The 22,044-nt window shown below is 36.2% G+C and overlaps 1 protein-coding gene, 1 non-coding gene and 1 pseudogene across 3 annotated transcripts in view; 2 read left to right on the top strand and 1 right to left on the bottom strand.

The window, feature by feature from the left end:
* The window catches only part of UBTD2 (ubiquitin domain containing 2), a 59,591-nt gene that overhangs the window by 11,684 nt on the left and 25,863 nt on the right, over positions 1-22,044 (top strand). The window lies entirely within an intron of this gene.
* On the top strand, positions 6,106-6,254 carry LOC142863435 (small nucleolar RNA SNORA57). Its single transcript, XR_012914201.1, has one exon. It is a non-coding gene; the product is annotated as a small nucleolar RNA SNORA57 (small nucleolar RNA).
* Positions 10,361-21,838, bottom strand: LOC105871881 (ragulator complex protein LAMTOR3 pseudogene; annotated as a pseudogene).

Below are 22,044 nucleotides of genomic sequence, written 5' to 3'. Positions count from 1 at the left end.
TAGTCGGCTATGATTGCACCACTACACTTCAGCCTGGGTGACAGAGGGAGACTCTGTTTCTTTAAAGAAGATGACAATGTTGGTCTTAAAAGGGGAATAAAGAAAAGAAAAGGCAAAAAAGCATTCTGTATGCAGAAGAGATTACTTGTACAGAGATATGAAAAAACATGGCGTTTTGGGGGATTGTTAAACTTGTAGAGCGATAGGTGAAATTTGAAGTTATTAAGATACGTTGTCAGATTTGGAAAGGTGTAATTACCATAATCAGTAGACCGAGTTGTAAGACAATATTATAGGTGATATTAGCTGAGTGGTTAAAAAAGTTATTTTTGTTTTTTGTGCTTCTAATAATAAACTATTCCCATGTCATGTTACATTTTGCAAGGTTATCTTGTACAAAATTCTAATGTGTACTAGGTTGTTATAGTCTAACAGATTTTTATTGTTCTATAATTTTAATGCTCCAATGAGCACTTCCTTTGAATGACATGTCAACACTCAAAAATTTTTGGATTTGGGAGCATTTCAGATTTGGGATTTTCAGATGAATGTTGAAATTAGTTTTTTTTTTTTTTTTTTTTTTTTATACTTTTTTTTTTTCTTTTTTACTCCAAGGGACTGCAAGGGATTGAAATTAGTTGAATGCTCAACTAGCATGTATTCTACAAATATTCAAATGATATTCAACCTATATTATCAGAGTTTAAGCATAAGAAATGTGTTTAACTTTTTTACATGCACATGTATGTGTTTGTCACAGATCAATCTGTCTCTTAGGTCTCAGTTTTCTGGCATATGTAATGAGTTGGGCTAAGATTCTGTAGACCTGCTTGGGTTTTAATCTTGTTATGAGAAAAGGCCTACATTAGCTATGATACTTTGGGCTGAATTTCTTCAGTTGTTCAAAGGTGTTAATGGATTAGATCATCTTTACCAAGATTACCTCTAGTTCATTATTCAAAACTTTTTTTTTTTTTGAGACAAAGTCTCACTTTGTTGTCCAGGCTAGAGTGAGTGCCGTGGCCTCAGCCTCCCGAGTAGCTGGGACTACAGGCATGCGCCACCATGCCCGGCTAATTTTTTCTATATATATTAGTTGGCCAGTTAATTTCTTTCTATTTATAGTAGAGACGGGGATCTCGCTCTTCCTCAGGCTGATTTCAAACTCCTGACCTCAAGCAATCCGCCCGCCTTGGCCTCCCAGAGTGCTAGGATTACAGGCATGAGCCCGGCCTGTGTGGTACTTTTGATTACAGTTCTTAAAAATAGCATGCCCCTGCCTGGGTGTTTTTTAAAATTACTTTAGAAATTGTTTACTTGTTCATTTCCTGTCTTCCCCCAGAATATTGTATGCACTGTGAGGGCAGGGACCTTGTCTGATTTGTTCGTTACTATATCCCTGGTATCTGGTGTAATTCCTAGTACTTCTACAATTAATAGTTGTTGCTTGAATAAATAAGTGAAATAACAAATAGACAGTTGTGGCTGTTTTATCGTTTGGAGAATGAAAATACTACTTGGCTTTATTTCATTTGGTTTTTGGGTGAAATTATTTTATTACTAACTGGTTCCCTAGTTGCCTATTTAGAGACTCTCCTCACAAAATTAACTAGGGGATAGATTCTTATTCGCCCATTTGGTGAAAGGAGACAGTGATCTAATGTGCTTGTTAAGATCTTCCTACTTGTGTTTGTGTGTTGTTTTATTGTCATCCTTAGCAAACCTAGTGGTGATTTGACTTGCTTTGAATGTAAACAGAGGGTTAATTATATAATATTTATAGTCTACCCAGCTCAGTGGCATTGTGTTAGGTTGCTGTCGGCCTGATTCTCTACTTATATTGAATGAAGCAGAAATCCAGGTTTCATGTGCAGCCTGTACTGAGTACTATGTAAATAGTGAGTAATGAAGACATCCTTTAAGAATTCCCTGAATTTAGTATTTTTTAAGGAGACATTTTGGAGGATACTGGAAGAGGGCGAATATGGGGACAAGTTATTGGCTGGAACTGATCTTTGACATACTTTACTATAGATTAATTTCACTGCAGGGATCAGAATTATCCTTTATCTTTTTATTTGAAACCACATTTTTCCAAATAAAAATTGTAAAGAGAACGTGTTTGGGGAGGAATTTATTATTCAAGCATGTAAATACAACTTTCAACTATATAACATAGTTTAAACTTTATAACTTAAACTGTATATAAATATCTGAACATAGTAATTTCTAAGTAGTGGGTACTTAGTAAAATATTTTTTGAATGAGTATCTTATTGAAGTCATTAAAATAATGGCTTTTCAATTGCTTAAGGCTTACAAATAAAATTAACAAATATGTGAGCAGAACCATAATTATTAGTGATACATTTTGTTGTATATTTTGGTTTTTAAAGAATCTTCATATACATTTTCTTGATTCTTACAAGGAGCTTTTGACATTAGGGAAGACTGATGTTGTTATTGCCATTTCACAGGGAAGAAAACTGAGGCACAGAGATGTTTTGATGGAAAAAGGAAATAGAGTAACCCAAACTTTAAGCTCTCTGTTGTCTTCTCTCCATGGATGTTGACAGGTTTTGGTTGACTTTTCTTTCCTTGTAGCAAAGTGTATTGTGAGCATTTTCCTTTGTGACAGTAAACACAGTTGAGTTAAAGTCAGTGGAACGTAGGTCTTAAGGACTCTTGTGCTCATACTCCAAAATGGAGATGATGGCAGTGTAAAAATTAAGGTGAGTAACTGTTGTTGATCTTAGTCAACAAATTATATTGCATTTTACAAATTAGTAATTTCGAACTAAGAACTTAATGGATCACATAGAAAAAAGCAGTAATCCTGTTTATCCTCCTTTGTGCTCCTTTGCTCTCTTATGTTCTTTCTCATCATTACTTCACCTCCTACCTGAATGTTTTCAGCGTAAAACTCAGTTCATTCGAGCTTGACTTGAACTGAACAGTTGAACTGTGTGGGGAAACAAGTTTCTTTGAGCTCCTTAATGTACAAGAAAGGAAGGCTTTGTCTAATCTGAAAAACGCTTAATAAAGTTTTTCTTGGTCTGTGCTTTTAAATCATTCTTGTGGAGTATTAGAAAATCTATCTCAAATTATAAAGTGGTGATTGTCCCCAGGGCTAAATTGAAGAGGATTACAATAAAAGTGCTCTCTCTGCACTTGTAATAGTAGCATATGGTCATTTGGAACCACCTGGTTTTATAGCTGATAAAAGGAACAGAGACATTCTTGCTTCCTAAAGTGTCTCACTTAAAGGTGGAGGAGGAGGAAACCTACAGTGATCCCATAATACAGAGCTTCATTATTATAGCTTGTGATTTTTCTGACAGTCGCAGATCAATTTCTGCCCTGGACAGTTACCTGGAAATGATAATTTTAACTTGATGGCTATTAAAAAGCTTTTGGGCCTTTGATCACTGTTGTGTTGCCAAAAACTAACATGCAGGGCTTGTTGAACAACCCCTGCTGTGAAACTGGCTCTTGCTACTCTAGGTTTGTAATGATTGTATCACATCACAGAGAATTCACTCTTCCTAAAGTTTATGTTTTTTTTAAATTCTCATAATTTTAAAGTTAAAAGTTCAGGTGTGCCACTGTATTTACCAAGTAGGACATGGTGAAAAGGAATTTGAGAAACCATAAAATGATACCCAATGCTTCTGGAATGAACATTGATTAAAACACTTAAGCTGTAACAAGAGCTCTGAGAATGGGAAGAATTGCTTATCTGTTATTGAATGAAATGAAATGTAATAGTGTTAGAAGCAAGGAGACTATCTTCTGCATTGGATAGGTCATATGGTAGAAAACAGGTTCTTGTGTGTCTTTTTGTTTTTAATATATCAACGCTAAGTGTACTGACTAGAACTTACAATGTAACCTTCATTAAAGAAGCAAATGAGTGAAAAAATAGCTTTCTTATGTAATAGGTGATTCTTAAGCATTTTAAGAAGGGAATAATCAATAGGGACAGAACTTATATTTCAGTGGTTAAAGGTAGGCTTTTCAGTTTGGTACAAGGATGAACACTGAAAGTCTTATGTATAGGAAGTTTCACAATTGATCAGAGAGGGAGGAAAGAGAAGTTTTCAGATAAAATGTTGAGAGAGATTAAAGAAAAGATGTAGGATAAAATTCAGTTTCCACTGAGAAGTAGTTCTAATTTAGTAATAAGTAGAAGTATAAAACACATTGGTAGGTTATTTTTATAGCAAAATCTTAGGGAAATACCATACAATTTTAATGAGTAGGAAAATAGTGATTAATGATGTCTTTGTGTTTACTCTTGATACAGTCTAAAACCTTATTCTATCCTTGCTAAACTAAATCAATACCTTGTTAGAAGTTCAGACTAGAGCACTTATAAGATTACTTTTGCCTTCTAGGTAACAAAAGAGAAAAATTAAAGCTTTGATTCCATAAATATACATACATATAACATGTATATAAAACATATACACTATACATAAATGTACATTATGATGGCCTCTTTCACTGTTTTATATGAGAACTTGTTTAGGACTAATACTTTCTTACAATATTTATAGTCATGTTTTAGACCCTTTAGACACTTACTGTGAAAAAAATCAGAAAAATGTCCAAAAGTATATTTAAGAAAAAAAAAGTAGAGTACATTTTTCCTGCCACCTAATATAAACATTTTTGTGTACATCCTTTCAGACTGGGGAGTAGGGTGTGAGGGAGAGAAAGACAGAGCAAAAATGAGATTACATGTTCAGAGAAATATAATGTATTTATTGAGGTTGTTGGAGCTGTGGCTTCTTGAGTTTGACTTTACTGATATTGTAGCTTTGGGAATATAATAGGAATGTCATTGTTAACCTTTTCATTTTGGGATGTATTGTCATTATTTCAAAAGTTGACCTTGCTATCTATTTTTAAAGTTAGAAATTAGTAGAGTTGATGTTGACATCACAATGATGTGAGAGATTCATATCTGTGGACTTAATTTGAGGAAATGCAGTGTAAACAAAAGCAAAGGGAATAAATGCCCAGCTAATAATAGGCAAGTTTCTAAAAGCTTTTATGAGGGCAGTTTGCCAGAATGTAGTAATTAATATTTCTTAATGTTATTGACAGCATTTTCTTCTGAACAGTGTAGTTAAATATGCTGAACATAAACCTTAGAATTTTCTAAAGATGGTAGTCATAGATGCAATTTAAAATAATTAAGTGGCATCCAAGATATTTCCCTTTACCCATGAATCTAACCCCTAGGCAATACAGTTTATAGTAGTTTTTCTGTTACTTTAATTGTTTGAATCAAATATTATTTTCTTTGTTACTTGGTAGATAGAATTTGACATTTGAATCCCATTCTGTTTTATGGATTTTGTGGCAAAATCTTGGAAAAGCCAAAATATCAATATGTTTAATGGTTCTGTTAAACCTACTTTTTTTTTTTTTTTTTTTTGAGACAGAGTCTCCCTTGTTGCCCAGGCTAGAGTGAGTGCCATGGCGTCAGCCTAGCTCACAGCAACCTCAAACTCCTGGGCTCAAGCAATCCTGCTGCCTCAGCCTCCCGAGTAGCTGGGACTACAGGCATGCGCCACCATGCCCGGCTAATTTTATATATATATTAGTTGGCCAATTAATTTCTTTCTATTTATAGTAGAGACGGGGTCTCGCTCTTGCTCAGGCTGGTTTCGAACTCCTGACCTCGAGCAATCCGCCCGCCTCAGCCTCCCAGAGTGCTAGGATTACAGGCGTGAGCCACCGCACCCGGCTTAAACCTACTTTTTGATTATTATGTGTTCTAAAAAGCAAAAAGGCTTTGACTACACTTTGAACCCATTAAAGGAGAAGGACTTGACCAATGAATATAACTCCAAGTAGAGTATGTTTATATACATTTTTGTAAGGCTCTTAACATTAGAATTCCTTAAGCAAAGGAAACTTTTCAGATAGAAGAGGGAGACCACCTTGAATAAAGAATCTTATGGATTCCTAGTGTCTTTCTTAGAAAACAACTAGTACTTCCCTTGGCAGTGGGTTCAGGACAGGCACTAAAATGTTTTCTGTAATTGGTGTATGCTGCCTGGGAAATAGTTTGGTCACTAGAGATCACTGCCAACCTTCTTTACTTGGCAGGGACAGAGCATGCAGTCCCGCTCCCCATTATGTATGGAGGCAGAGAGAAAGAGCTCTGGCCCCTTTGGCACCATGTCTTCGGTGCCAGCAGCTTCCTGTACGCTGGTTCTATCCTCAAGCACCAGGATACCAATTTAAAAAGAAAAAGATCAGTGCCAACTCTCTGTGCCATCCTAAGCATGGAGTCACATCTTTGAAACTTCATAGAGCCCTAAACCTCACAGATAGATTGATAATGCAGTTTTACTTTGGGAGGGTAGGCAAAAGTCCAGGTCTATATTGAACATTTATTCAAGTAACTCTCATAGCCATGAGGCAGAGTAGCTCTACTGGCCCAAAGTCACTAATACCTCTTACCCTCTTACGTTGGGGACTGTATTCTTAATTTGACTGTCCTTACTTTTAGGAGTGACTTTTATACTTTCAGATGTTTTTGTGTTACTCATTAGTATCCTTTTCTTTCATGTTGAAAAACTTTCTTGTAAGACAGGTCTGGTGGCTATGAAGTCCCTCAGCTTTTGTTTGGAAAAGTCTTTATCTCTCCTTCATTTCTGAAGAACAGCTTTGCTGGGTATGGTATTCTTGGTTGGCAGAGTTTTTTCCCCTTCTTTCAACACTTTGAATATATCACCCCACTCTCTTCTGGACTTAGGTTTCTGCTGAGAAGTCTACTGCTAGCTATAGGAAACTCCCTTGCATGTTATTTGCTTCTTTTCTCTTGCTGCTTTCAGAAACCTCTCTTTGTTTCTGATTTTTGACATTTTGATTGTGAAGTCTTTCGGTAGTCATGTTTGGATTGAATATGATTGGAGACCTTTGATCTTCCTATACCTGGAACTATTTGATTAAATTCCTGATAGGAACTTTCTTGATCCCTAAATACCTTAGTGGCTATTTCCTAAGAACAAGGACATTCTTTTTCATAAACATAATACAGTTATTAAAATCAAGAAGTAGATATTGATATAATGCTAATATTTACTCCACAGACCTTATTCACATTTCACCATTATCTCCACTACTATTCAAAGAAAGTCATCTAGTATCGTGCATTAGGTTTAGTTATATCACTTTAGTCTGCTTTGGTCTAAAACAATTCCTGAGCCTTTTCTTCTTTTCATAACCTTTGAATTTGAAGAAGTACAGAAGTATGATTGTGTCTTTGGTGCAGCATGCCAGAAGTCACATAGTGTCTATTTTTCTCATTATTGGTGATTAGGGTGCCTGCCAACTTTCTTCATTGTAAAGTTACTATTTTTCCTAATGCAAATGATAAGTATCTTATGAGAAGATTGAAGCCTATATAAATATCCTGTTTCTTAACAAACACTAGTTTTAGCATCCATTGATAATTCTTACATGAAGCAGCTATTTATTTATTTATATTTTTTGAGACAGAGTCTCACTCTGTTGCCCTGGTTGGAGTGCTGTGGCGTCAGTCTAGCTCACAGCAACATCAAACTCCTGAGCTCAAACAATCCTTCTGCCTCAGCCTCCCGAGTAGCTGGGACTACAGGCATGCGCCACCATGCCCGGCTAATTATTTTTCTATATATTTTTAGTTGACCAATTAATTTCTTTCTATTTTTAGTAGAGACAGGGTCTTGCTCTTGTTCAGGCTGGTTTTGAACTCCTGAGTTCAAACGATCCACCTGCCTCGGCCTCCCAGAGTGCTAGGATTACAGGCATGAGCCACCACGCCCCACCGCAACATCCCTTTAGTGTTAGAGTTAGGTCCAACACCCCTTTTATTCATTTGAAATACAATTAGATTCATTTGTTTCTATTTGTTTCCTATTTTAGTTTCTCCCTTTTGTTGAATTTTTTTTTTTTTTTTGAGTATGTGAAATGGTAACATGCTTCCGTGCATTTCTTGGCCTTAGGATGCTTCATCAACCTTTATCTACTTAGGATATATCTATATCTATGTATCTATATATATAGTGATTATGCATAAGTAGTTTTAGTTGTGACATTTGGTATACAGTCTCCTTACTTTATAATTATACCATCATGCACAGTAATAACTTGCTCTAAGATTTTGAACATCTTATAGAACTTCTGTGTTGAAGTGAGGCTACAGTGTTTCCATTGTATGATTATATATAGTGCCTTTCTACATCAGTACAGATATTAACATTTTAATGATTAAATGGTGTTTAAATATCATCTAGCTCCACCGTGTCTAGCCAAAAAAGTTTTGAGTTTCCAAAGAATAGTAACCTTTTTTTTGCTTAATTGTACAATGAAGAAGCATACAGATACTTAAAATATGCTTTTTGATTGTTGAATATTATTTGCTATAGGATCTCTTTCTTTCTCTCTCTCTAAAGATCAACAAGAATTCCTTAGCTTTTAGCTGTCTTCTTCTTGATCATGGAGAGGAAAGCTTTCAGTGTTTCTTCATTGAGTATGCTGTTAGATGTGGATTTTTCATGAAGATCCTTTATTATGTTTAGGAAATTTGCCTCTATCCCTAGTTTTATGAGTGTTTTTTATCATGAAAGAGTGTTGGGTTTGTCAGATATTTTTTTCTACATTAATTGAGATGATTATGTAGGGTTTTTTTTTTTAACCCCTTCGTTCTATTTTTTTTTTTTTTGAGACAGAGTCTCGCTTTGTTGCCCAGGCTAGAGTGAGTGCCCTGGCGTCAGCCTCGCTCACAGCAACCTCAAACTCCTGGGCTCAAGCAATCCTACTTCCTCAGCCTCTCAAGTAGCTGGGACTACAGGCATGTGCCACCATGCCCAGCTAATTTTTTATATATATATATTAGTTTGTCAATTTATTTCTATTTATAGTAGAGACGGGGTCTCGCTCTTGCTTAGGTTGGTTTTGAACTCCTGACCTCGAGCAATCCGCCTGCCTCGGCCTCCCAGAGTGCTAGGATTACAGGCGTGAGCCACCGCACCTGCTTTTTAATGTGCTGTTGGATTCAGTTTGCTGGTATTTTGTGGAGTATTTTTGGACCTATCTTAAGGGATATTGGTCTATACTTTTCTTGTGTTGTCTTTCTCTGGCTTTCATATCAGGGTAATGTTGGCCTCATATAGTGAGTTAGGAAGTGTTCCCTATTCTTCTATTTTTTGGAAGAGTTTGAGAATGATTGGTGTTAATTCTTTCAAATGTTTGCTATAATTCACCAGTGAAGCCATCTGGTCTTGGGCTTTTCTTTGTTGAAAAGTTTTTGATTTCTGACTAAATTTCTTGTTATAGATCTGTTTAGATTTTCTGTTTCTTCTTGAGTCAGTTTTTTTTTTTTTTTTTTTGAGACAGAGTCTCGCTTTGTTGCCTAGGCTAGAGTGAGTGCCGTGGCGTCAGCCTAGCTCACAGCAACCTCAATCTCCTGGCTCAAGCAATCCTTCTGCCTCAGCCTCCCAAGTAGCTGGGACTACAGGCATGCGCCACCATGCCCGGCTAATTTCATATATATATATATATATATATATATATATATATATATATATATATATATATATATATATTAGTTAGCCAATTAATTTCTTTCTATTTATAGTACAGATGGGGTCTCGCTCTTGCTCAGGCTGGTTTCGAACTCCTGACCTCGAGCAATCCGCCCGCCTTGGCCTCTCAGAGAGCTAGGATTACAGGCGTGAGCCCGGCCTGAGTCAGTTTTGATAATTTGTGTTTCTAGGAATTTGTCCATTTCATCTAGGTCAGCTAATTTGTTGGTGTACAACTGTTGATGATATTCCCTTATAATCTTTCTGTTTCTGTAAGATTGGTAGTAATATCTCCACTTTTATTTCTGATTTTGGTTATTTGTACCTTCTCTCTTTTTCATCAGTCTAACTAAAGGCCCTTCCATTTTCTTGAATCTCTGTTGTTTTTCTGTTCTATTTATCTCAGCTTTTGGATTTATTTTGCTGCTCTTTGTGGCTCCTTAAGGTGTAAAGATAGGTTATTGATTGAAATCTTTCTTTTTCTTTTTTCTCTTTTCTTTTCTTTTTCTTTTCTTTCTTTTTTTTTTTTTTTTTTTTTTGAGACAAAGTCCCACTCTGTTGCCTGGGCTAGAGTGCCGTGATGTCAGCCTAGCTCACAGCAACCTCAAACTCCTGGGCTCAGGCGATCCTCCTGCCTCAGCCTCCCGAGTAGCTGGGACTACAGTCATGCACCACCATGCCGGGCTAATTTTTTCTATATATTTTAAGTTGCCCAACTAATTTATTTGTAATTTTTTTAGTAGAGACGGGGTCCTGCTTTTTCTCAGGCTGGTCTCGAACTCCCAAGCTCAAAGATTCTTTGATCCACCCACCTCAGCCTCCCAGAGCGCTAGGATTACAGGCCTGAGCCATCATGCCCGGCCAAGATCTTTGTTTTTTTTTAAATGTGGGTGTTTACAGTTTTAAATTTCCCCTTGAGCACTGCTTTTATCCCATAAGTTTTTGTATGTTGTGCTTTTGTTTCTATTCAACTCTATGTATTTTCTCTTTTTCCTTGTGATTTATTTGGCCCATTCATTGTATGAGTGTGTTAATTTCTATAGAATTGTGAATTTTCAAGTTTTCCTTTTGTTAATTGATTTCTAGCTTCTTTAATGTGGTCATAGAAGATACTTTGTATGATTTCAGTCTTTTTAAGTTTATTGAAACTTGTTTTGTGATCTAACATACAATCTCTCTTGGAGAATTTCCATATGCATTTAAGAAGAATATGTATTCTGCTGCTGTTTTTGAGTATTCTATATGTCTGTTAGGTCTAGTTGGTTTATAGTGTTGTTCCAGTCCTCTATTTCCTTCTTGATATTCTGTCTAGATATTTTACCCATTATTAAAAATGAGATATTGACGTTTCCAAGTGTTTTTGTAGAACTATATCCCCCTTGAATTCTGTCAATGTTTGCTTCATTTATTCTGGGGTTTTGTTAGGTATACATGTGTTTATTACTGTTACATGAATTGACCCTTTCATTGTAAAATGTCCTTTTTTATATTTAGTAAAAATTTTTGTCTTGAACTCCATTTTGTCTGTTGTAAATATAGCCACTCCACCTCTCTTTCAGTACTGCTTGCATGGTATGTATTTTTTTCCATCCTTTTCCTTTCAGCTTACTTGTTTTTGCAACCAAAGTATGCCTCTTATGGACAGCTTAGTTGGATCATGTTTTTTTGTTCATTTTGCCTATTATTTCCTATAATTACTGATAAGGTATAGATTTATATCTGCCATTTGCTGTTTTTTGCTCTATGTCTTACTCCTTTTTCCCTTTGTATTCCTCCATCGGTGCCTTCATTTTGTATTAAATAAACATTCTATAGTATAACATTTTCGTTCTTTGTCATTTCTTTTACTGTTTTTCTGAATCATTTTCTTAGTGATTGCCCAGGCATTATAATTAACATCTTAATTTATAACAGTCTAGTTCTGATTGAAGCCAATCTATTGGTTGGTTTAATTTCAATAGCATATAAAAGCTTTTATATATTTCCATTCCCTCCCCCTTTGTTATTATCATACAAATTATATCTTTTATATGTGTGTGTCTGTAAACACACTTAGAACCATTGCTTTATGCAGTTGTCTTTTAAATAGAAGGGGAAAATTACAAAGAAAAATACATGTGTGCTATCTTTTATATTTACCTATGTGGTTACCTTTATCAGTGTTCTTTATTTCTTCATGTATATTTGAGTTACTGTCTAGTATCCTTTTATTTCAACCTGAAGGACTCCCTTTATTATTTTTTGTAGGGCTGGTCTAGCAACAAAGGCTCTCAGTTTTTGCTTATCTAGAAATGTTTTGATTTCTTCATTTTCAAAGGATACTTTTTGCTGTTTATAGAATTCTTGGTTAACATCCTTTCCTTTTCATCCCATTGAATGTTATCCCACTGCCTTCTGGCCTCCATGGATTCTGATGAAAAATCAGCTGTTAATATTTTTTAGAATGCCTTATATGTGATGAGTTGCTTCTTATTGCTTTCATGATTCTCTTTGTCTTTCAACAGTTTGATTATGATGTGTCTAGGTATAGAACTCTGAATTTTTTGAGCTTTTTTCATTTATTGCATCATGTTTTTCACAAAATTTGAGAAGCTTTTTGCCATTATTTCTTCTACTCTTCATGTCCCTTTCTGTCTTTTCTAGGGCACCCGTTATATGTATATTGGTATCCTTGATGGTGCCCCACTGTCAAGATTGCTTGAGGCTATTATTTTCATTATTGTTCCTCAGACTGTATCTTCTCAGTTGACCTATCTTCAAGTCACTGGTTTTTTTCTTCTGCCTGTTCAAATCTGTTATTGAACCTCTCCGGTGGATTTTTCAGTTATTGTACTTTTAAACTCCACAATTTAAAAAAATAATTTCTATCCCTTTATTAAGGCTTAGTTCTTGTTCTTTTAATTCTTTACACATGATTTCCTCTAGTTCTTTGAACATATTTAAAATAACTGGTTTAAAGTCTGTCCATTGGGCTTCCTCAGTGATGGTTTCTGTTATCTTTTTTCTTATGTGCATCTTGTTTCTTTGCATGTCTCAATTTTTGGTTCAAAACTGGACATTTAATATGGCAGGTCTGGAAATCAGACCCTTCCTTTCTTCCTTAGAGTTTATTGTTACTGCTGCTTTTTGTTACTGATTTTCTTGAACTAACTCTGTCAAGTCTTTGTTTATTGGGTGTGGCCACTGAAATCTTTGCTTAGTGGTCAGCTAATGATTGGACAGAGACAGGTTTTCCTTAAAAGCCAGGAACTAGTAAGTCTCATAGGTTTAGCTGAGTGGCCCTGTGTTCATATTGGGGCACACCTTGAAAATTCAGGCAGTTTACAACTGTACCTCGGCTTTCACTTCCTGCTTGTGTAGCCTTAACGTCAGTTAGGGATGAAAGCTTAGGACCTTTTTTGATCTTTCCTGAACATATGCACAGTCCTGGTTATGCACGTGGCCATATGCATGTGTTTGGCTTTTTAGATTCCCAGGAATATGTCAGCATTTCTGGACATCTCCTTCCCCAGGTTTGAATAGCTTCTTAAGTTTTTTTTTTTTTTAATTTTTTTTAATTTTGGCATATTATGGAGGTACAGATTTTAAGGTTTCAATAAATGCCCATTTCCCCCCCTGCCCCCCAGCTTCTTAAGTTTGACCTGAATGGTTTACTCTCTCACGCAGGTGCGATGTTAATCACTGCTGGTTATTTTTGACAAGTGTCCCTGGAGAGAAGGATGTTTACACTGGGAAAGCTCTCGGTAAAGTCAAATAAAGATCAAGCCTTATTAATGGTATTTTCCAGAGAACTTCCAGATAGGCCAAATAATGACAATTTTCTGGAAATGGGGCTTTGAAAAAGCTCCAGCCCTGTTCTGACCCCTCCTGTGGGCTGTTGGATTTCACTGTGATTGCTGTCTGTTGTTTTTGAAGGCCAGCCTGAAGGTGAGAAGAAGAGGCTGGGTCTAGAGCATGGTATAATGCCACAATATTCACTGTGTTTACCAAGATTCTGCTGTTTTTCTTGAATGAGAAAAGAAAAAGTAAATGCTCCCCAAATTGTTGCAAGCCTCTGGTTAATTCCCAGAGTACTGAAGAAGTTTTTGTTGTTGTTGTTTTGTTTTTGAGACAGCCTTGCTCTGTTGCCTGGGTTAGAGTGCCATGGCATCTGCCTAGCTCACCAAACTCCTGGGCTCAAGCAGTCCTCCTGCCTCAGCCTCCCAAGTAGCTGGGACTACAGGTGTGCACCACCACACGCAGCTAATTTTTTCTATTTTTAGTAGAGATGGGATCTTTCTCTTGCTCAGGCTGATCTCAAACTCCTGAGCTTGAACGATCCTCGCACCGCAGCCTCCCAGAGTGTGCTACCCAGCCTCCTAAAGAACTTTAACAGTTCTTGCTAGTGTTGTCATTGTATTTATGGCGGAGAGGATTATCGAAAGTCCTTATTCCACCTTTCCCTAATGAGATCACTAAATTATATTTTAAGGATATTTAATTAATAATTTTATATATCTTTTCTGTTTATTCATGTTGTTAACTCTTTCTGATACTCTACATTCCTTTGTGTAGATTCACTTGTCCATCTGCTTCACTCGCTTGCTTTTTTCTCATTATCCACTTGACATTATCCACACTCGACATCCGAGTGCAGAGGGTTAATATTTTCCCTCTGCCTGAAGGGCTGTAATATTTCTTGTGGTGCAGGTCTGCAGGTGGTGAATTCCTTCAGCTTTTGTATGGCTGACAAGGCATTTATTTCATCTTTGCATCTATGGTTATGAGACATAGTGGTCTATAGTTTTCTTGTAATTGTCTAGCTTTTTTATCAGTACAATTCTGGCCTCAGAAATTGAATTGGGAAGTATTTCCTTCTCTTTTGTTTTCCGAAAGTGATTATGAGGAGTTGGTATCATTTCTTTCATAGATATTATTCTATATATACAATTATAATTCTATATATCTATAAATCTATATATCTACATAGAATTATGTATCTGTGTATCTATAAATATATCTAAGTATATTTCCATATAGAGATACATAGATTTAATTTTATATATAATAAAATTCAGTCATAAAATAATATGGGCCTAGAGTTTTATTTGTTATGACTTTTTAAAGATGAATTAATTTTGTGTAGTAGATATAGAGCTAGTCAGGTTATTCTTTTCTTCCTGGATGAATACTCCTTTATTATATCTCTTTAATCTGTGGGTTATATAATATCATCTCTTTCCTGATATTGGTACTTTTTGTCTCTCTCTTTTTTTTGCCAATATAGCCAGAAGTTGGTGGCTGATGTTTTTTTAAAGAATCAGCTTTTGATTTTGTTAATTTTTCTCTATTTTCAATTTTTTATTTCTGCTCTTTATTATTACTATTTTCTTTCTTAAGCTTGCTTTGAGTTTAATTTGTTTTTTTAGAGTCTTGAGGTAGAAGCTTTACATTATTGATTTGAGACTTTTCTGATGCACGCATTTTAATGCTGTCATCTTCTAAGCAGTGCTTTTTAGTAACATCCCTAAAATTTTGGTGTATGGTGTTTTTGTTTTTATTCCATTCAAGTATTTTCTAATTACCCCTTGGCCCATGGTTTAATTACATGTATATTAATTTCTGATTATTTGGGGATTTCTTAGATACCTTTACATTACTGATTTCTAATTTAATTCTGTTGTGGTCATAGAACATACTTGGTATGATTTCTATTCTTTTAAGGTTTGTTTGGCCCAATGTATGCTCTGTCTTGGTGGACAGTCTATTTGCATTTGATAAGAATGTATATTTTCTTGTTGGGTGGAATGTCCTATCAATATCATTTCGGTCAAGTTGATTGATAATGGTCATGTCTCTTGTATTCTTGCTGACTTTCTGTCTCCTTGTTTTACCAATTTGATGGAGAAATATTGAGATATCCAAGTATAATTGTGGGACGGTATGTTTCTTCTTTAATTCTATCAGTTATTGCTTGATGCATTATAAGGCCCTGTTGTCAGGTACATACACATTTATTATTGCTGTAGCTTCTTGGTGAATTGACTGTTTTTGTTGTTGTTGTTTTTAAAAATACTACTTTATTTTTACTCATGTATGAAAAAACTGGCTATCATGTTTACATACCTACTGATACTGGAAACAGAATTCAATAACAAACCATATTTATATTTTATAAAGAACACACAAACATTAAAACACTGAAAGCAGAGTTGGGGGAAAATCATTAGCTATAATTTTCATTTTCATTAAATAGCAGCACCTTCTGAGAAGAATTAAATCACCTGAACTGCAAAATAATATGTACAAAGGAAAGTTAGTGATTGTATTGGTTTTATTACTTTTACTAAGCCATTCTATAAGAGTCTGATTTGTTCTGCAGACCTGAGCATACTGTACAATAGGGAACACTCAGTGGCTCAGTGAACCTTTTTTTCTTTTTTTTTTTCCTCTTTTGAGGCAGAGTCTCACTCTGTTGACCCAGCTAGAGTGCCGTGGCGTCAGCCTAGCTCACAGCAACCTCAAACTCCTGGGCTTAAGCAATCCTTCTGCCTCAACCTCCCAAGTAGCTGGACTACAGGCATGTGCCACCATGCCTAGCTAATTTTTTTCTATATATTTTTAGTTGGCCAATTAATTTCTTTCTATTTTTAGTAGAGATAGGGTCTCGCTTTTGCTCAGGCTGGTTTTGAACTCTGACCTTGAGCAATCCACCCGCCTCAGCCTCCCAGGGTGCTAGGATTACAGGTGTGAGCCACCACACCCAGCCAATGAACCATTTTGATCCACTGGATAGAATCTCATCCGTATCTAGTGACTGGACTAACTCCATGGGAGCTGTCATAGACTGAACCATTTTTGTGGTATCCCCAGATCTCACTAAATAAGAAAAGACCCTACATGAGAAAAGATAATAATCGATCTGTCCATAAATTATAAGCTCTTTCTTAAGTAGAAGGTGGAAAAGGGGGACCTTTCTTGAGCACGTGGATAAAAGTATTACTGTGGTCTAAAGACTGATGGATATTGTGTTACTATAATGACGATAAGGTACACATGGAAACCACTGTCAGATTAAGAAACTGCCACAACTCATGTCAGTTCCTTAGATAATGGAGCAAGTTCCTTTTCTAGGCTGACAATTAGTCCTATATTGGCATTGCTGCTGCCTATGAAACTCGCCACCAAAGATAAGTGATTAAATTGAACCACCTGGTAGATGTTATAGTAACAGATGATACTTTTATTTTTTGAAAGTCCAAGTTTGCTTCCTTAGTCTGTTGCAAGGGCAACAGTAGATAAGAAACCAGGTCTCAAAGCATGTGCTGGAGCAATATCATTGGCTACTTTAATAATAGGTACTCCATCTCTATCTGACACAACAGTAGCATGGAGTCCTTCAACACTTGGTAACCTTTTATACAGGAATTACTTTAGGTCAGAGGTCCTCAAACTTTTTAAACAGGGGGCCAGTTCACTGTCCCTCAGACTGTTGGAGGGCAGGACTATAGTTCTAAAAAAAAACTATGAACAAATTCCTATGCGCACTGCACGTATCTTATTTTGAAGTAAAACAAACCGGCAAAAACACCTGCATGTGGCCCACAGGCCGTAGTTTGAGGACGCCTGCTTTAGGTCATCTGCCATGATGAACCCCTTTCTCCTGCAGGATCAATCTCCATGCCTGGGTTTCTGGCCTGCCCAGTTCTCTCTGCTGTCACTTCAGGGACAGCTTCAAAGACAGTCTCTTCAGCAAGCAGCTGTCACCTGATTCATGACCTCCTCGAAGCTCTGAATTGACTCTTTCATCATCATCATCATTTATCTCTGCAGTGATTCCTTTTTCTGAAGTCTACTATGTTTGATATTAATATAGCCACTTAAACTTTCCTTTTTATTAGTGTGTATATAATACTATTCCTTGTCCTTTTACTTTTTGCCTCTATATTCAGCATATTTACAGGGACTTCTTGTAGACAGTATATAGTTGAGTCTTTATAAAAAATCCAGTATCACAATATTTTTTTATTTGTTTAGACCATTTATACTTAAGATAATGATTGATATGGTTGGATTTAGGTCTGATATTTTGTTATGTGTTTTCTGTTTATCCCCTCTGGCTTTTGTTTCTTTGTTTTCTATGTCCTGTCTTCATTTGGATTGTTTGAATGTTTTTTAATATTCTGTTTTCAGTTTTCTAGTTGGCTTTTTTGCTATGCCTCTGTATTTTTTTTTTTTTTTTTTGAGCCTTTGTTGTCCAGGCTAGAGTGAGTGCCGTGGCGTCAGCCTAGCTCACAGCAACCTCAAACTCCTGGGCTCGAGTGATCCTTCTGCCTCAGCCTCCCGGGTAGCTGGAACTACAGGCATGCGCCAACATGCCCAGCTAATTTTTTTTTTATATATATATATCAGTTGGCCAATTAATTTCTTTCTATTTATAGTAGAGACGGGGTCTCGCTCTTGCTCAGGCTGGTTTTGAACTCCTGACCTTGAGCAATCCGCCCGCCTCGGCCTCCCAAGAGCTAGGATTACAGGCGTGAGCCACAGCGCCTGGCCTTGTATTATTTTTTATAGTTGCCCGGAGCATTACATATACTGCCTAAAGTCAATATTTTACCATTTTAAGTAAAATACAGAAAGCTTACAAATATATAGGCCTTTTACGTTTCCTTCTTTATATTATAGTTGTTTGTATGTCATCTACATAGTTTGAAAATTCTACTACATAGTATTGTTATTTTTGCTGTTAAGTCATACATAATTTAAGGAATTTGAGAAAATTAATGTTTACTTTCCTGTAGTACTTTTGCTGCTCTTCCTTCATTCCTGAAATTCCCAGTTTCTTCTGGTATTATTTTCCATCAGTCTCCAGAACTTCCTTTAAATTTTTTTATTTGTTTTACAGGTCTTCTGGCAACAGATTCCTTTAGTTTTCCATCATTTGTGAGTGTCTTTATTTTGTTGTCCTACCTGAGTTATTTTCACTGGAGTTAGAATTCTGGATTGACAATTCTTTTCTTCCAGCACTTTGACAATGTTGTTTCACTTTCTGCTGGCCTCTGTAGTTTCAGATAAGAAATCTACAGTCACTTGAATCATTGTTTTCATATATTTAGTATATTGTTTTTCTCTGGCTGCTTTCAAGAATTTTTTTCTTCATTTTTGGTTTTCAGCAGTTTGACTATGATGTATATAAATCTGATTTTCATTCGATTTTTTTTCATTTTGGGGTTTGCTGAGCTTCTTGGATTTAAAAATGTATGTCTTTCACCATATTTCATAAGTTTTCAGGTATTATATCTTCACATAATATTTTTGTACCAATCTCTTTTCCTTGAGATTCCAGTGCAAACAAATGTTGGATTTTTCATATTGCGTCTGTATTGATTTTTTTATATAGTACCTAGGCTCTGTTCGCATAAAATTTTCTTTCTTTCCTTCAGATTGGATAATTCCTGTTTCTCTCTTAAGTTTAGTAACTCTTTCCTCTCCCATCTCTATTGTGCTTTTCAGGCTGTCCAGTCAATTTAAAAATTTTAAATATTCTCTTTTCCTCCATATAGCCCTCATAAAAAAATTCTAGATATTGTGTTTCTCATTTCTAATATTTGTATTTGGTTCTGACTACAGTTCTGTTTCTCTGCTAAAAAATTCTTTCTTTTCATTTGTTTTTAATAGGTTTTTTTTTTTTAACCTCATGGAACATGGTTATAATAACTGCTTTTAAAGTCTTTGATAATTTCAACATCTGGATCATCTCAGGGTTTTACATTTGCTGATTGTCTTTCCCCTTGAAAATTGGTCACATATTTCTGGTTCTTTGTGTGTTGAGTAATTTTGGATTGCATCTTGTGTATTTTGAGTATTATGTGAGAATTTGGTCCCTTATAAAATCTTCTGAAGTATATCTATTTGATTTGTTTTAGCAGGCAATCAGCCCTGTTAGGTTCAGACAGTATGTTCTTTCTCTCCTTTTGTCATTAGTGGTTCTGATGTCAATTCAATTTTAAAAGGCTTCGCTGTGCTTTGTGCACTACTCAGGTTACTGTTGAGCTAGAGTGGTGGTGTATATCAGCATTTATTTCTCACAGCCATTGGGGACTGTTCTGTGCATGCACAGGTTAGAGGTGAACCTGGGACTTGGCTCAAACACAGAATTTTAGGGTATTTTCTTCTCCAGCTATTTTGGCTCTGTAATTTCCCTCATGATCTCCACTCCCAAGGATGCTTTTTCTCTGCCTTATGGCTAGAAAGACAGGTTCCTCTCAAGAGCTGCTGCTGCCAGCACTGCCACACAGTTCCATGTAACTGGCACTGTCTTTGGGGTAAAATGGTAAAAAGAGAGAGAAGAAACCACTTTCTTCATTTTCATAGTTCCTTTGTCTAGAAAAGTCAATTTTCTTACTTGAGTTTTTCATGTCCACCCTACCACCACTATTACTAGGAAATTTTAAAAAGTAACAAAATGGGGCCGGTTGCAGTGGCTCACACCTGTAATCCTAGCACTCTGGGAGGCCGAGGCTGGCGGATTGCTCGAGGTCAGGAGTTTGAAACCAGCCTGATCAAGAGCGAGACCCCTGTCTCTACTATAAATAGAAAGAAAGTAATTGGCCAACTAACATATATATATATATAAAAAAATTAGCCGAGCATGGTGGCGCATGCCTGTAGTCCCAGCCACTTGGGAGACTGAGGCAGCAGGATTGCTTGAGCCCAGGAGATTGAGGTTGCTGTGAGCTAGGCTGACGCCATGGCACTCACTCTAGCGTGGGCAACAAAGCGAGACTCTGTCTCAAAAAAAAAAAAAAATTAACAAAATGGGAATTTCCCTCATTTCCAGCTTAGAAGGGTTCCTTTTCCTGCTACTCTGGCCAAAAAGACCCTTTCTCAGAGTTCTTTCAGCATATCCTGCTGTGCATTTCTATGCTAGGATTGCCTTCAGGTCTAATCTAAAAGAAAAAAGAAAAACAACCACATGAAACTCACTGCAAAAGAGATGTTCTTCAAGTTTTGGGTCTTCCCCATCTGTCTACTATTTTAATTTTTCAGAGTCTGTAATTAGTTAATTTTGTATTTTGTCCCAAGATTTTGGTCATAATCAGTGAGAGTGATAGACTCTAGTGAGCTTATAACATCTTTGCCTGTACCAGGTATCCGGGACATTTTAACACTAAAAACTGAGAGGAAAGGAAATATAGTTTTATAGTAAGAATTGATTCATTAAATAAACTTTAGCATTCCTTTTTTTTTTTTTTTTTTTTTTTTTTTTGAGACAGAGTCTCGCTTTGTTGCCCAGGCTAGAGTGAGTGCCGTCAGCCTAACTCACAGCAACCTCAAACTCCTGGGCTCAAGCAATCCTGCTGCCTCAGCCTCCTTAGTAGCTGGGACTACAGGCATGCACCACCATGCCTGGCTAATTTTTTCTACATACATTAGTTGACCAATTAATTTCTTTCTATTTATAGTAGAGATGGGGTCTCGCTCTTGCTGGTTTCGAACTCCTGACCTGAGCAATCCACCCGTCTCGGCCTCCCAGAGTGCTTAGGATTACAGGCGTGAGCCACCACTGCGGCCTTTCTTTCTTGACTTGAGAGGAGAAAAGGTCTTTACATTCCAAACAGTGTAACTGATGATAAAACCATTGCCCCCTTCCAGTAAAATGAACCATCTCAGAGTTTAATGTTGTACTTAAAAGTGGGCTTGTGGTAGGTAACCATATTCTAAGTCCCAATTTTATATAATGTTATCCTTCTCAATAACTTTTTTTTTTTTTTTGTGAGGGAGGGGACTTAATTGTATGCTTTTGTAGCACTTTTAATAAGACTCGCCCATTAAGAAAAGTCTTTGAACATATTATGTTGGAGGCAGGCTTTACTATTGCCTGTTTGTATGATCAGGTCATTGGTAAGTGGATTTATACTCTGAGGATTAGGGCCAGGAAGCCATTAATGAAGTTGTTATGTTGATTTTTTTTTTCTTCAATAAAGCTACCTCAAACAACATTAAAAATTTTATGTATGCCTTTAAAATTATTATGCTTTAATTGGGTAATTTTTATAAGCTATAGGATATAAACATGGTGAAAGTTCATTTTTATTTATTATTATTAAAAGTATCAAAAATGGTGTATCTAACTTACTTAAACAGTTATGCATACACGCAATTTTTAATGCCTAATCTGTTATAGATGCTAAGTGCTTCTAAGTTGAAGCTGATAGACCAGAAAAACCATACCACTTCTTCCTTATGATAGAATTCCTCTTCGTCGGTCATGATATCTCCAGAGAAATGGATTCGTTACATTCTAGGGCTGGGAAGCTGGTGCTTTTCTTTTGTTAGCTTTTCCTTTGTCCAGTCATAACTATCCCAATGGCCATAATAAAGCCCATGAAATATGGATCAGTGCTGTAGAAAAACAGTTCAGCACATGCTTTGTTTAGAGTGAATCTTCATAATTGTTTTGCTTTGTAAAAGAAAGC

Source organism: Microcebus murinus, chromosome 21 (genome assembly GCF_040939455.1).
Source record: "Microcebus murinus isolate Inina chromosome 21, M.murinus_Inina_mat1.0, whole genome shotgun sequence".
NCBI lineage: Eukaryota > Metazoa > Chordata > Mammalia > Primates > Cheirogaleidae > Microcebus > Microcebus murinus.
Note: the sequence above shows the minus strand (reverse complement) of the source record. Positions and strands in the feature narration are given on the sequence as shown.